We start from the raw sequence: 16,361 nt of genomic DNA on the forward strand, positions 1-16,361 counted from the left end.
CAATTTTGAAAGTTTTAAAGCAATGTGGTCTCTTGTTGCAATTGGTTACATAAGAAAGTTTATCACCGACGATTCCTTGGCATAACGATCTCTTTCCGGAAATTTGTGAAAGACTAACGAAACCACCCACGATATTGACAAGAAAAAGTGGAGCCGATAATTTTTTTTGGGGCGAACACCACGAAGATGCATTTAGGAGGCTAATTAAACGTTGTGTAGCGAACCAGTTGTGGCAAACTACGATTCGTAATAGATTGCTCAGCAATAACAAAGCCAAAAACAACGAATGAACTACTACCACGAGTAGCACGATGGCTGATGAAATAACTCGAATTCGATTCTCAGTACCTACACCGACAAGGATACGTGTTCGTGTTCGTCCATTTTTCTGATGTGGGAGCAACATTACCCGGAATGTTTGCTCCGTATTCTCTTGGTCCGAGCCGGGATCGAGACCAACCCCGGACCATGGTTCTGCTCCGTTTGTCGTAATCGCATCCACCACAAATCGGTTTCGGTGAGATGCAACGGATGCATGGAGTGGGTGCATTTCCGGAATTGTTCCGGCCTAAACCGGATACAGGAGTATAGCGATAGGAACTACATTGCTTCCTGCTGCGTCAATGTAGACCCCAGTGAGTCTTCATCTTCGGCGTCCTCATCGTCGTCGCAATATGAGACTCCCCCGCAATCTCCTCAACAGCAATCTACGCAGCAGTTGACGCCACACATTGCTGTTCAGGTTCCGGATAATGCATCATTTCTCCAATTTAATTGTGATGGTCTCAGAGGTAAGATCAACGAAATTGTAAGCTTTATGAGTCGGAAGAATATCAAGGTCGCAGCGATCCAGGAGACGAAGCTGAGTACCACCTGCACGCTTCAAAGTTGTGATGGATACAACGTACTGAGGAAGGATCGCTCTAGAGGTGGAGGTGGAGGATTAGCGTTCCTATTGCACCACTCTGTCCAGTACAGACCTATCTCGCCTGAGCATGACTCTAGTGACCCGTACATGGAATGTATGGGGGTAGCGGTCAAGTGTGGAACCGCCGAGGTAGAGGTGCTCAACGTGTACATTCCGCCGTTAAATAGCTGTGCCCCACGTTATATGCCTAATATCAGTTCACTACTGGTAGGCAATAACCGTCTGGTGCTAGGGGATTTCAATGCCCATCATGAATTATGGCATTCCGTCCTAGGTAATGACCAGAGAGGCATGGCGCTGGCTGAGCAAATTGATAGCTCCACGTTTTGCACAGTGAATGAGGACGCGCCCACCAGAATAAGGGGAGACTGCCACAGTTCTCCGGACATATCCATCGTGTCCCCAGGTCTGACGAATGACGTAACTTGGCAATCAGTCATTTCTCTAGGCTCAGACCACCTCCCCATTATTATCGCCATCAATAGACCACCCGACTTCATCGACTCTGAACGCCGCACTTTTCTTAACCACGGGAAAGCTAATTGGCAAGAATTCAGAGAGTATACCAATCGCCGCTTCAGAGAAATGCCCAACCCATCTGATGTTCAGGTAGCAGATAGGTGTTTCCGGGACATCATCAAAGCTGCAGCCGCTCGCTATATACCTGCTGGTCGAATACCTGAAATAAGACCAAATTTCCCAGCAGAGGCAGCGGGATTAGCAAACGAGCGAGATGAGCTTCGCCGTACTAACCCTAATAACCCCAGAGTCAGGGAACTTACTCTGGAGGTAAACAGGTTAGTAGGTGAGCATAAGCGGAAAAAGTGGTTAGAACATCTGAAGCATTGCAACATTGGTACCGGAACGAGTAAATTGTGGGCAACGGTTAAGTCGCTTTCGAACCCTGGAAAAAAGGACGGATCGGACATCTGTCTCATTTAACGACGTAGAAGTGACAGATCCGAAGAGGTGCGCGTGTTATTTTAACCGGCAGTTTGTAGAGCACCCCGAGAGTGACAGGGCGAAGAGAAGGATACTACGCCGTGTACGATCCCTTCCAGCCGAGGAGGTACCACCACAATTTACGTTGGCAGATGTTGCACAGGTCATCAGAAGCGCAAAGTCATCCAAAGCGCTTGGTCCTGACGGAATTTCAATGGTGATGTTGAAGCAACTGGATGAACCAGGAGTTGAGTATCTGACAAAGCTTCTCAATCTGTCGTTAGCCACCCTAGTAGTTCCCGATGCCTGGAAAATGGGCAGGGTGGTCCCGCTACTGAAGCCAGGCAAGGATGCCAGCAAAAGTGATTCATACAGGCCGATATCACTTTTGTCACCAGTAGCAAAGACGCTTGAGGCTTTACTCCTCCCCAGCATAAGAGAGTGTTTCCCAGTAGCCGATCATCAACACGGATTCCGGAAATTGCATAGCACAACAACAGCTTTACACGCCATTTCCACACATGTCAGTAGAGGTCTCAACCAGAACAGGCCGTGCGATAGAACAGTTATGGTGGCACTTGATTTATCAAAAGCCTTTGATACAGTCAATCATGCCACACTGTTCGAGGACATTGAACGCACCACCCTCCGGCCAAGTTTGAAACGTTGGATAGTAAACTACATGTGTGGACGCCAGTCGTACGTGGAATTCAGAAACAAGAAGTCGAGCATCCGTAGAGTTAAACAGGGAGTTCCCCAAGGTGGGGTGATATCTCCGGAACTGTTTAACCTCTACCTTTCTGAAATTCCACGCCCTCCAGACGGCATAGAGATTATTACGTACGCAGATGATTGTACGCTCGTGGCGTCCGGACCCATTATTGATGACATTTGCGATCGTTTGAACGCTTACCTTGTTGATCTTACCGCCTTTTTCACTGCGAGGAATATGAAGATATCCGCCACTAAGTCGACGGCCACACTTTTCACCACATGGACTGCGGAGATGGGGCTATCCTTGAATGTGCAGGTCGATGGTGCTATTATTCCGACCACCAACTACCCCAAGGTACTAGGGGTCACATTCGATAGCCTCTTTAAGTCGTCCGCAGCTATCTGCGACAAGATTAGAAGTAGGAACAAGGTCCTCAAGTCTCTGGCCGGCAGTACTTGGGGAGCAGATAAGGAAACCTTGTTGACCTCTTACAACGCGATAGGCCGGTCTGTGGTAAACTATGCGGCTCCGGTGTGGTCCGCTAACGTCAGTGCTACGCAGTGGAAAAAAGTTCAGTCCTGCCAGAATGCCGCCCTTAGAACCGCAACAGGGTGCCTTCTCATGACACCTGTCGATCACCTACATGAGGAGGCGAAGGTCTTACCGGTGCGACAGCATAACAAAATGCTGTCAATGCAATACCTGCTTGGGTGTTATAGACAAAGCCATCCAAATCACCATCTTGTGGATAGGCAACCTCCGCCCAGGCACGTTAGGAAAGACCTTCATGATCTAGAGAGAGAGGTACAGAGGTATAAGAGAGAGCCTCTAGATCAACAGGCCTATCAAGCGGGACTGAATAGTATTCACTCTAATGCGGTCTCAGAAGCCATTGAAGGATATAGAGTGAATACTGTGCTAGGAGACCATCCCCCTCCCGTCGCAGCTGAAGAACGAGAGCTGCCCCGACAAACCCGAGTAGTCTTGGCTCAATTACGATCCGGATGGTGCAGCCGCCTAAATTCCTACTGGGCCCGGATCAACGGCGACGTGCAGAACATCTGCCCAGCATGTGGCACAGGCCCACATGACACGCTGCACTTATTTCGCTGCCCAGCCAAGCCTACTCACCTAACTCCAGTCTCGTTATGGACACAACCAATACAGGTTGCATCCTTTTTGAGACTGGACTTAGAGGCAGAACCCGATTGAACTGAGTCAGAAATGGAAACCGAACGAACACAGATGTATGAGCTGCTACAACAACAACAACAACAACAAGTATCACGCATGGCACACGTTGTTGCTCTCAGTCGTTCACCAGATTTACCACCGACGCAAATGGAACCAGCCGGCTTCATTATGGAAATTGATAACGACGTTTGAACTCTCACGATGCAGTTAAATGACGAATGATTCCAATTCAGAAAATGTTAGTACATTTGTTAAAGTATTTGTCGACAGAACAGATAATTTAGCTTATCTCCCCAAGAGGCCAGCATAGATTTCAAAATAATAAATAACATCTTACTTATTTGTTATCAAAATGTGCGGGGAATAATTACAAAACTGTCCCAATTATATATTTACAGTTTTGGTTTCGAATATCACATAATTGCGATCGAATCCGACTATTGTGCTATAATAAAGTTGAACTAACAAATTTTGATGACACATAATTTGTTGAAATTTATATTGAATTGGGCAAATTGTTCATATATACCTCCATCAGCGGATTTAGATATATTTGTCCATCATTTAGCAGCAATTCGTTCGATATATAGAAAAATGAATGACAATGACCGTATTTTAGTTCCTGGTGACTTCAATATGCCTTCGGTTTCTTGACTTAAACTTCCGGACTCCAAAGCCTTAACTCCTCTAACATCTAAAGCGAACACTAATCAACACACATTTCAAGTTGTTAGTCCTGTTTCCGATCTCAATCCTTATCAATTAAATAATAAAACTAATGCTTATAATAAATACTAGATCAAAATTCACGTTCAGGAACGATGGAAAATCGATTCGACAGCAGGCATTCGCAACCGACATGGTTTGCAGGAGACTTGGTCCTAATCCAAAATGAACCGCCAGAGACAGGTGAATTCCGAAAGAACTCAAATATAAACGACCATACACAATTGCACAGGTTTTAGGCAACGAAAGATACCTAATACCTAATCAACGTCATGAATAGAAAGTTCTGTTCCGTATTCAGTTCCGATAAGTTGAAGAGTTCCCCCAAAAGAGGAGAATGTTGAAGCGAAGAGGAAGCCGAGGACGACAGAAGAAGCCAACCTGACAACATGAGTAGATTTATTTCTTAATAATTGATAAACGTTTATGGGTCTCATCTAAATTAAAAAATGCGTTTTCATATAAAATTCCATGCGAATAGAAATAGGTCCCTGTGGACCTAGTAATTCGTATAAGGGCAGCGGTTGACTCAATCGATGTAGGGTTAATAAATAGTAAAATAAATAAATAACAAATAGTAAGAAAATGTAGTACCATCACCATATGATTTTGCGAAAAGGACACCAGATTACTTACTCCATTCACAAATCAAAAAATGCTAAAAAAATGCTACTTGCCTCTTCGTTGCTTTTTGATTGAGATTCGTTTCCAGAACATATACCATCTGCTGACGTGTCCTGAATGTTATGTATAGATGTTTTTCCTTCAACAGGATTTAGTGGTTCAGTAGATCCACATGCTTTTAGCGAGCAAGACTCTGTGGTTCTTATGCCAATACTTTCAGGTTCTGAATGTGTTTCCTTTTCAATTTTGTTTTCCGAGACCGTGTCTTTTTCACATTCCTCTCTAAAATAAAAATTATAGATTGTATTTGTAATAAACCCATATATACTTAATTATACGTATATGAAAAGAGACATTTAAGCTCATTCGTCATTAAAGAACAGAAAATATATATTATGCATTTGCTCGATTCCATAACCTGTGAGAACCTATTACGTTTGCCCCTTTTTCAAAAATCTGCATTAGAAAACTAATAATTAATATAAAATTAAAATTAAATTAACTATGTACAATGCTCCTCCTAACAAAAAATGTTAGAACCGTTTTAGTCTACCCTTAGCATATATCTCTTGTTCTTTTTTTGAGAATTGAATTCCAAAATTCGAATCCGATTCCCTTAAATTGGATATACGACGCCATCAAGCGGTCCAACAGGCAAATATTGCATTTTTACGTATTTACAGATAATTTCCAATCTGTAGCTCAAATACAATTTACACTAAGTTCTTCTCTATTTGCCACAATTACCTTCTTATTTTCAATATTTTAATTTTGCACCTTTTTTGACCAAATCCCCTGCTTTACTTTAACATTCTTCTTGGCCTACATTATTTGAACATACTTTGTTCATAAATAAAAACTATCAAATTTCTTCCAATAACAATAATTAAAAACCTAAATGATATAGTACATATATAAAAAAATATATATGAACTGTTTATAATAGCCCCATTAAGGAGCTCGGCTCAATTTTCAGTATTGTAAACAGCTTAGCAACATTTTTCATTGAAATGAGCTATAACTTAGATTGGGTTGTACCAAAACTGTGGCTTATACTCATGATATTTTGAAAGGATATTTTTTCTTTTTAAATACTCAGAAAAAGTACAAAACAAATCGGGGTATACCCTCGTATACCCGTGAAGATAAATTTTAAAATATAATGTCAAAGACACGAACCACTTGCATTTAGTGTTGGTGCACAAGGGGTTAATTGGAAAAAGTTTTTTTTTAATATTAATTATTTTTACTCTTTTTTGATAAATCAATGTATTTTCAACAAATAAAAAGAAAAAAACCAATTATCCTAAATTAATTTACCAATTTCCCGACGAGGATGAATAATCAGCGTGGGATTAACGGTAGGGAAACTGCATAGAAAATTCTAAATTGCAAAAAAACCATAATAGCTGCGTCATTGGGGCGGGGCTCAAATGAAAGATCTCGAGGAGTACTTTATATGTATATACGACTTATATTCAGCGTTCGAAAATAAACAAATACTGTGCCGTAGTGTTCTGTACCGTTCCGAGGTGGAGTGGTACACTAAGATATTGACCGTACCGGAGCACAACTCTTAAAAATATTTTAGTGATACTGTACCGGAGCACAACGAGAATCGTACTGTACCGCAGTCGGAGCACTAAAAAACGTAGTGTAACGCAGTCGGAGCACTACGAAATCGTAGTGTACCACAGGCGGAACATTAAAAAAATAATGTACCAGTAGTGCACCACATGTATGTTGTTTGCGATTTGTGAGAAAAGTTAGATGTTTGATAATGCAAAAATTACTAATACAATTCAATATTATGAAAATAAAAGCTGAATTTATTTTATTTGCATTGTATGTTTAGATTGGTTGCGAAATTGAAGAAAATAGAAAAATATGGGAATAGGTAGAAAGAATAAAAAAGGACTAAATCTGAAGTGAGAATAATTTATTTAACCATTGAAAAATGAAATTTTAAAATTTCCGCGAAAAAGGGTATTTTAGAGGTTGCATTGTAATGGGTTATTATGCAAATAAGTTACCTGTTATTTTGTGGTACCGAAAAATCAATGAATGTAGGTGTAAAAAACTAAATATTTTACAAAGTATAGCTGAGTGTTTAAAATCAGTTTTATAATTTCGATTTTTTTAAGTGGTGCATGTGGTATACTACGATTTTTTAATGTTCCGATTGCGGAACACTACGTTTTTTTAGTGCTCCGACTCCGGTACACTACGATTTTTAGCGCTCCGACTGCGGTACACTGCGATAATCGTTGTGTTCCAGTACAGTATCACTAAAATATTTTTAGTGGTAGTGTACCGGTACAGTACACTGTGTTTGTGTACTGTTTATTTTCGAACGCTGCTTATATTCCTAAATAATTTCAGATAATCGATTTTTTTCCGATTTTCTAACCAAAGTGGGGTTGGCGGTAGGGAAAATGCATGGAAAATTCTGAAGTGCACAAAAACTATGATAGCTGCGCCGTTGGGCTGGATTCAAATGAAAGGTCTCGAGGAGTACTTTCTAAGTATATATTTGTCGAATGGAATATTGCGATATGTTCAGCTCACGAGCCATTTTTCGGCCACTGCGACGCGGGTTTCGATCAAGTTGCTTCTTTACTTTTCGAACCATTTCTGCTGATGTTGCTGTTTTCTTCCGTCCACTTCCTTGACGTCGGGCTACCTTACAAGTATCACGGTAACGAGTGATGGCACGAGACACAAAAGATTTATTCACATTTAAATGCTGGAGTGCTCTAACGATAGCCACTTGTGGTTTTCCAAGCAAATATAAAGAAATCACACTATCGCGCTTGAATACCATCACGAATAACATATTTTCTGGAAAATTCTCATCAATATGCTTTTGTACGCTTGTAAACAATATAATTAGCTGTCACTGGAATAATTTTAACAGCTGTCGGACGAGTGGCTTAGAAATGACAGCAGTCTGAAGTTGGTTGCAGTTTTTTCATTCACCCTGTACTTAATTTTTTTTAAATTCAACTCCATGCCATTGAATCGACACCAATTAATTAAGTTTACATTTATTTGATGTTTATGAGTCATGAATAATTTTACATCATCAGCGCGTAATAAAAATTTAGAAAACGTAATTGAATTTGGTATATTACTAACAAACAATAAAAAAATGAAATCGGATAAGACTGGGATAAGGTTTAGAGTCCACTGAGAAATTGGACTTAGGATTTAGAATAGATTTCACTTTATGTGAAATTACATCAGTAATTAATTTTTCAAATTATTTTGGAATGGCACTCAACTTTGCAATTCCTCTATAATTAGAAGCATCTACTAAGCTGCCATATTAATGGAGAGGCACCCAATACGGGTTTTCCAATCAGATGGGAAGTGACTAAATTTAAGTGAATAATTGTACAAAGGGACCAACAAAGTATTTAAACAGAATTTTAATATTATATTGACAATGCCATCCGGAACCGGTCTTTTTACTGCTTTTAAACTACGTAAACCTTTTGATGCGCCAACAGCAATGAACACTTCCCCACCTTTTTTATTTATATCATTATGATATGTTTGATATTTTGGACATAATAGAAGACTAAGACAAAACTATCAGTATATGAGCGACCGAGTTCCGGCTTTATATAATGATTTATGTTTTCAATACCTGTGGCGAATCCGAGAAAAAAAAACTTTTTATCCCCGGAGACATAGATAATGGATTATAATTAACTCGTAGAGATTTGTCACTGAGTTGGCATGGGGTTGACAGAGATTAATTTTCCAATGAGATGGGGCACTGTTCTTACACTTAAGAGTGGTGGTTGTTGTTGTTGTTGTTGTAGCAGTAGTACATGTGTGTGTTTCTGTTCTGCTAATCTGGTTCCAGCTCCAGGTTTAGAAATTCGGCTACTTTAACGGGCTGTAGCCAGAGATCCTCTGGAGTGAGTTGGGTAGGTTTGGCTGAGCAATTAAAAAGGTGTAGCGTATTGTGCGGGCCTGTATCGCACGCCGGGCAGGCGTCACGCACATCTTCATCAATTCGTGCCCAATACGAATTGAGGCGACTACACCATCCTGAACGTAATTGCGCCAAAACTACCCTGGTTTGTCTAGGCAGCTGACGTTCTTCGGCTGCAATGGATGGGGGGTGGACTCCGAGGACGGCATTCACTTTGTAACTGCTAATAGCATCCGCGACTGCATCGGTGTGAATGCCACTCAGACCTGCCTGATAGGCTTCTTGATCTAGAGGCTCTCTCTTGTAGCGCTGGACCTCCCTCTCTAGATCATGTATGTCCTTCCTGACACGCCTGGGTGGGGGAGAGTTATCCACCATATGATGGTTGGGATGACTCTCACGGTAACACCCAAGCTGGTACTGCAACGAAAGCATATGATTATGCTGACGTAAGGGAAGGACTTTCGCCTCCTCATGTAGATGGTCCACTGGTGTCATGAGGAGGCACCCTGTCGCAGTTCTCAGGGCAGCGTTCTGGCAGGTCTGGATATTCTTCCACTGCGTAGCACTAGTATTCGCAGACCACACTGGAGCCGCATAGTTGACCACAGACCGACCTATCGCGTTATAAGAGGTCAACAAGGTTTCTTTGTCCGCACCCCAAGAGCTGCCGGCTAGCGCCTTGAGGACCTTGTTCCTACTTTTCATCTTGTCGCAGATAGCTGTGGCTTGCGCGGACGACTTGAACATGCTGTCGAACGTTACCCCAAGAATCTTGGGGTAGTTCGTGGTCGGTATTAGATTCCCCTCGACCTGAACATTCAGCTGTGTTCTCATCTCCGCAGATCATGTGGTAAAGAGTGTGGCCGTTGATTTCGTGGCGGATATTTTCATATTCCTCGCGTGGAAGTATGCGGCAAGCTCCGCGAGATAGGGGTTCAACCTTTCGCATATGTCATCGACCACTGGACCCGACGCCATGATCGTACAATCATCCGCATACGTTACGATCTCAATGCCGTCTGGAGGGCGAGGAATTCCGGAAAGGTAGAGGTTAAACAGTTCCGGAGATATCACCCCGCCTTGGGGAACTCCCTGTTTCACTCTACGGGCTTTGGACTTCTTGTTCCGGAATTCCACGTACGACTGGCGTCCACACATATAGTTGATTATCCAACGTTTCAAACTTGGCCGGAGGGTAGTTTTCTCTACGTCCTCAAACAGTGTGGCATGATTGACCGTATCAAATGCCTTTGATAGGTCAAGGGCTACCAACACTGTTCTGTCAAACGGCCTGTTCTGGTTCAGTCCTCTACTAATATGTGTGGAAATGGCGTGTAATGCTGTTGTGGTACTATGTTGTGGACGGAATCCATGCTGGTGGTTGGCAACTGTATAGCTTCCTCTAATGCTGGGGAGGAGTAAAGCCTCAAGAGTCTTTGCTACTGGCGACAAAAGCGAAATCGGCCTGTACGATTCGCCTTTACTGGCATCCTTGCCTGGCTTCAGTAGCGGGACCACCCGGCCCATTTTCCAGGTTTCGGGCACTATGTGGGTGGCTAGCGACAAATTGAGAACTTTCGTTAAGTACTCGACTCCCGGCGTATCCAGCTAAAAGTGGTGGTAGAAATACGTACAGTATGTACATGTTTGTGTTTGTTTATTTTTCTGCATTGGGAGCAGCATATCCCGGAATGCTTGCTCCGGATTTTATTGGTCCGTGCCGGGATTGAGGAAAACCCCGGACCTTGGTTCTGCTCGGTTTGTCAGAACGTCATCCACCACAGATCTGTCTCGGTGCGATGTAATGGATGCAGAGAGTGGGTGCACTTCAAGAACTGTTCCGGATTAAGGCGTTTGCGAGACTACAGCGAAAGGGATTATGTTGAGACTTGCTGCAGTAACGTAGTCCCCAGCGAGTCCTCTTCTTCGTCCTCCTCGTCAGAGACGTCGTCGGAGTATGGCACTCCACCGCAGTCTCCAGAACAGCAACCAACACCGCAGCACCTAACGCCACATGTTGCTGTTCCAACTCCGGATTATGCATCATTCTTGCAATTCAATTGCAACGGACTTCGAGGCAAAATAGATGAGATAGTGGAATTTATGAGTCGGAGGAATATTAAGATCGCAGCGGTGCAGGAAACCAAGCTGAATGAAAATTGCAGCCTACAACATTGTTATGGTTACAACGTACTAAGGAAGGATCGCACCAGAAGTGGAGGTGGGGGATTAGCGTTCCTGTTACACCATTCTGTTCAGTACAGGCCTATCTCGCTTGAGCTAGTCTCTAGTGACCCATACATGGAATGTATGGGGGTAGCAGTCAAGTGTGGAACTGCCGAGGTAGAGATGCTTAATGTGTATATCCCGCCGATTAATAGCTGTGAACCGCGTTATTTGCCTGATATTAGCCCATTATTGGTAGGCAATAACCGCCTGGTACTAGGGGATTTTAATGCCCACCATGAGTTGTGGCATTCCGTCCTAGGTAATGATCAGAGGGGATCAGCGCTGGCAGAGCAGATTGACTGCTCCACATTCTGCACGGTTAACGAGGATGCCCCCACCCGAATAAGAGGAGAGTGTCACAGTTCGCCAGACTTAACCATAGTGTCACCCGGTCTGATAAATGACGTGACTTGGCAACCCGTCATTTCTCTTGGCTCAGACCATCTCCCGATAATCGTCTCCATAAGCAGGTCGCCCGATTTCATAACCTCTGAACGCCGTCCTGTCCTTAACCTTGTGAAAGCTCACTGGCCAGAATTCAGAGAGTTCACCAACCTTCGATTAAGAGAACTGTCCCAGGAAAGGATTCTCCGGAATATCATCAAAGCTGCAGCCGCTCGCTATATACCTGCTGGTTGAATACCCTAGCGAAAGAGCGTGATGAGCTAAGGCGTACCAAACCTACTGACCACAGTCTCAGTGATCTGACAACGGAAGTCAATATGTTAGTAGAGGAGCACAAGCGTAAAAAGTAGCTAGATCATCTGAAGTATTGCAACATTGGAACCGATATGAGTAAATGTGGGTAACGGTTACTGGCCCTATGGGCTAGGTAACTGTGTTACTTGAATATAAATAAATAAATATAAAGTATGATAGGACGGCAGTCGCTCTTAATGACGTAATGGTAACTGATTCGAAGAGGTACGACCACAATGTGATATGAAAGATGTCCCGAAGAATTATGGTCGGACCATGTAGCAAAACAACGAAGATCGAAGATTGATTCAAAGCCATCAGAAATGATACATTCTGTTTGGATTGATATAAAATACTAGTTAGCCGCGACGTGGTATTTCTTGAAAACTGTAAATCAAATATTGAAAATCATTTTCCAATTTCTTCTATCCAATGCTAATTCAATTTCCAGATGAAGAATGTCGTAATGCTTTGGACCAAAAAATGAATATGGACTCAAGCGAATTGAATGGAAATAATGATATTCGAACTGAGCTTCGTAGTGATTCTGACACTGATAGTGAGTTTTTGGACTCAGAATGTCTAAACAACGACGGCTATGTGGACGCAAATAATTAAGAATGGGACCAAATCGACAAATACCAACATCTGAGAATATTCGAAGATCAGAAAGGATTACAAACCGAAATCAATCATCAAAAGCATTTTCTGCAGTAGAATATGTTTCTTCGTGTAATGTAAACAGGCAATGTCATCTGAAGATTCTGAAAATTCTAAAATAACTATGCAAGAAGAAATGTTTTCCTTGAAAGACAATAATAATTGGCCTTTGGTTGAGCTTCCTGAAGGATGCAAAGCGGTTAAATCAAAATGGAGTTTTAAGACAAAGCAAGATTCCAATGCAAAGACGTTAAGATGGAAAGCCAGATTAGTCGCAAAAGTCATCATGTAGACTGAAGGTATCTATCGATTACGTGGAATCAATACGATATTTAACAGCATTGAAATATGATATGAAGATTCATCAAATGGGTGCCATTAGCGCTTACTTAGATGGGATTTTTAAAGAAACTATTTTCATGGAAGAACCGGTAATGGTTCTTATAGTCTGTAAGCTTAACAGATCTATGTACCGATTGAAGCACTCGGGAGAGTATAGAATGAAATAATAAATAAGGAACTTGTCGATATGGGTTTTGCACGACGAGAAGAGGTGACAAAATGTAAATTGAGATTCGGAATGTAAAATGAGAGTCCATTCAAAAATGCATAAAACATTTGAGTACCAAATAATTTTAAGGCAAAGAGATTTTTGGCAATCAAAGGCTTGATTTTGTACACCGCAAAGACTACTTATCCAATAGAGTACAACTTTTCTAGGTCTTCTTATATTCTGTGTTTTCGTACTTATTTGGTAGATTACAATTTCTTCATTTAAAGGATTAATTCAGATTTGATTGATTTGCTTTCCTCTTATTACTCTGTCCTGGCACTTTTACCATTTGTCCTTTAAATGTATGACCTACCAACCATATTTATTTAATTAGAAGGTTGTATCAACTCAAACTTGGATCGGCTGGCTGCTTAATAGAGTTTATGTAATTTAGATATTTTTGTGGGATGGGAGCAAATTATACTATGTAATATATTATTGACCAGTAGGCTTTCAAAATACCTTATGAATAAAAAAATGATATGCAATGATATTGATATACCAATTGTGAATGAGTTATTCGTCATTTTGACCGATGAAATGTTTTTAGCTCTTGTGCCACAATCTGAATCTTCCCTGCATTTATGTTGCATTTTGCCATATAGCCATAATAGTAAATTTTTAGGTATATTTTTAAGGTCTCTTATATCCATAGTCCTGGTTTTTTAATATTTCTCTTTTCAATTAATCCTCGGTACACTTTCTAATTGAATCCTCATGAAAAACTTTTTATATTTAATAGATTTATTCATGATCTCATTTTTACCAATTATATTTTTTAATAAGGACATTTTGAATTGTCCTTTTGTTTGAGTAGAAAACTGATCATATCATATTTTGTACATATATTTTAATTAGTTTTTCAAACTTATTTGTAAAGTAGTTGAATCATTTTGTTAGGCATATTGTATACTTTGTATACATGTCATAGTAGAAATAAATATATCTACATGCCACTTTGCAATGATTCATGGAAACTACCTGCATTTGGAATAATAAAGACGACAGTTTTCAATATTTTTAAGTTCGGTTGTAACAAAAAATGATATTTTCAATTCATTGTAGAATTTTGAGATGAAATAATACAAGCTTTATATGTTTTTGTTTGTACCCCAATTACAGTATGGTTATCAATGTGAAGGTCTAGCGTTCCTGATTACAATGGCGACCTATTCTTAAGAAGAGCATTACTTTTTAAAAACAGAATTAATCGCGCTGTCGGTCTTGAATTTAATGAAAATAAATTAATTGAGAAAACTTTGGGTTTCGTAACAGGTATTGGACATACCCAGAGGAAAAAAAATCCAAAAAATTATAAAAACTTGGTTTCACTCCGCCTTTGTTGGACTTACCCACAGAATTTTTAAAGCTCCTGTGGTAGCCCACGTTAATACCTATATGGTAGGTCTTACAAAGAACTTAGGGGACTATATTTCGGGAAGTTTGGATTCCGGGTGACACCAATGCGACTGGGATTTTCCAACGAAATAATTCAAATTACAAATTCAAAAATTCGAATTGCTTGACCGTAATTGAAGCATTTGTATTATTTCACTTCGACCACGATAATGCTATTAAAGCAAATTAGTTAAATGAACACAAGACATATTTCAGCATAAGACCCTTCCGCTCAAAATGTTTATAGAGTTAATGCAAAATCGTTTTAATTTTGAAGGCTGATGCCCATTTTGTTTTAAAATGCAATAGTCATAGTCTATATAAAATTTGTATATTTTTTATTCAAAGCGATTCATATAAGACGACACAAATACTTATTGGACAAGCGCCGTCGATATATTTAAAACAAGCAGAATTTTCTGGCAAGGACACAGCGTGCACATACGGACATAGTTATCTACACTTATTTTATTGATACTTACTGTGGTGAAGCCAATGATGACAATGCTTTAACTCCAACTGAATACGTCTGCGAAATTGGTCCAGCAGCAGAAATCAACTTATTTGACGTTGAATTTAAGAGCTCGAAGCAGTTCTGTGGAGTTGTAAAAGTGTTGGGAAATTTATGTTTTTTTCCTATTATTGCTCCTTCTATTTCAGTAGAACTGTTAGCGGTGGTAGAAGTATCCTCCGTGTCCAAGTTGTCTTCTTTAACGTTTGAATTGTTAGGATTAGATGTGGCGCCCTGATTTGCACTAAAATTCATGACAAATTAATAGTTTAGATACACGTAAAATGTCGCACGGCCCATTAAGTTGAAGCATAAACTCGCGATAATATGAGCTTTCATTTGTTACTTTGTATCCGAAAATCACAAATAGTTCTGTAGATTCCCTGCTTCAATTTCTCTTCGCAAAAAGCCCATTCAGCATCTAAAAGTTTATTGCCAAAATGCCAATCAATGCAAAATATTTCCCAATCAAGTTACATGAACGAACAGTGGAGCATCAGATAACAAAGCTGAATGATTTTTGTGTCGGCGACTGTAGCGAACGATGATTATAGAACCCTTAACAGGCCTGTCCAATACCTGTCGCGAGTCTTCGACGTTTTTCACCACAAGAGTTATGGTATAATTATTACAGGTAACACCAAGTCCCTGCTGATTTGAAGCTGGGAATACATAAAGCGCTTAAGGGCTAAGTACATAAGAAGCTTGAAGTCATGGCTAGGCATATTAATGTCAAATTATAATGGAAAACGACGGCTAGATTTTAGTGCGTCTCTCTAATCCCTTTGTGAAATGTCACAAAATATGCCTAGCCATGACTTCAAGCTTCTTATGTACTTAGCCCTTTAAGTCATCGGCTGGCTTCTTCGGAAATGAACAAAGGAGCCTAGGGCCAAAATCGAACTAGGTCAACCTAAAACTCCTTTGTTCATCTACGAAGAAGCCAGCCGATGACTTACACTGCCTTTACACGGTGGTATTTTTTAACCATGCCATTTTTTTGTTGGTAAAAGGTGTAGAGAAACAAGGATAGAAGAAAAAATGGCACGATAAGCCACCGCACAGGGTTACATGCCATTTTCTTTGCATTTCTCTTTTTGCTTTTTCCGAATTTTTTATGATTTTGACATTTCTGTTAGTTTCTTTATTGTAATTTTTGATGCGTTTCTTTTATTGTGATGAATTGTAGAGTGAATTATATGAAAATTAATTGGAAGTTTTAAAAAATAAAAA

The 16,361-nt window shown here is 40.5% G+C and overlaps 1 pseudogene; it reads right to left on the reverse strand.

Moving 5' to 3' along the window:
- The window catches only part of LOC131805944 (protein Aster-B-like), a 33,713-nt pseudogene extending 18,137 nt beyond the window's left edge, over positions 1–15,576 (reverse strand).
- Positions 15,577–16,361: the final 785 nt, after the last annotated feature.

This window comes from Musca domestica, unplaced genomic scaffold (assembly GCF_030504385.1).
Source record: "Musca domestica strain aabys unplaced genomic scaffold, Musca_domestica.polishedcontigs.V.1.1 68, whole genome shotgun sequence".
NCBI lineage: Eukaryota > Metazoa > Arthropoda > Insecta > Diptera > Muscidae > Musca > Musca domestica.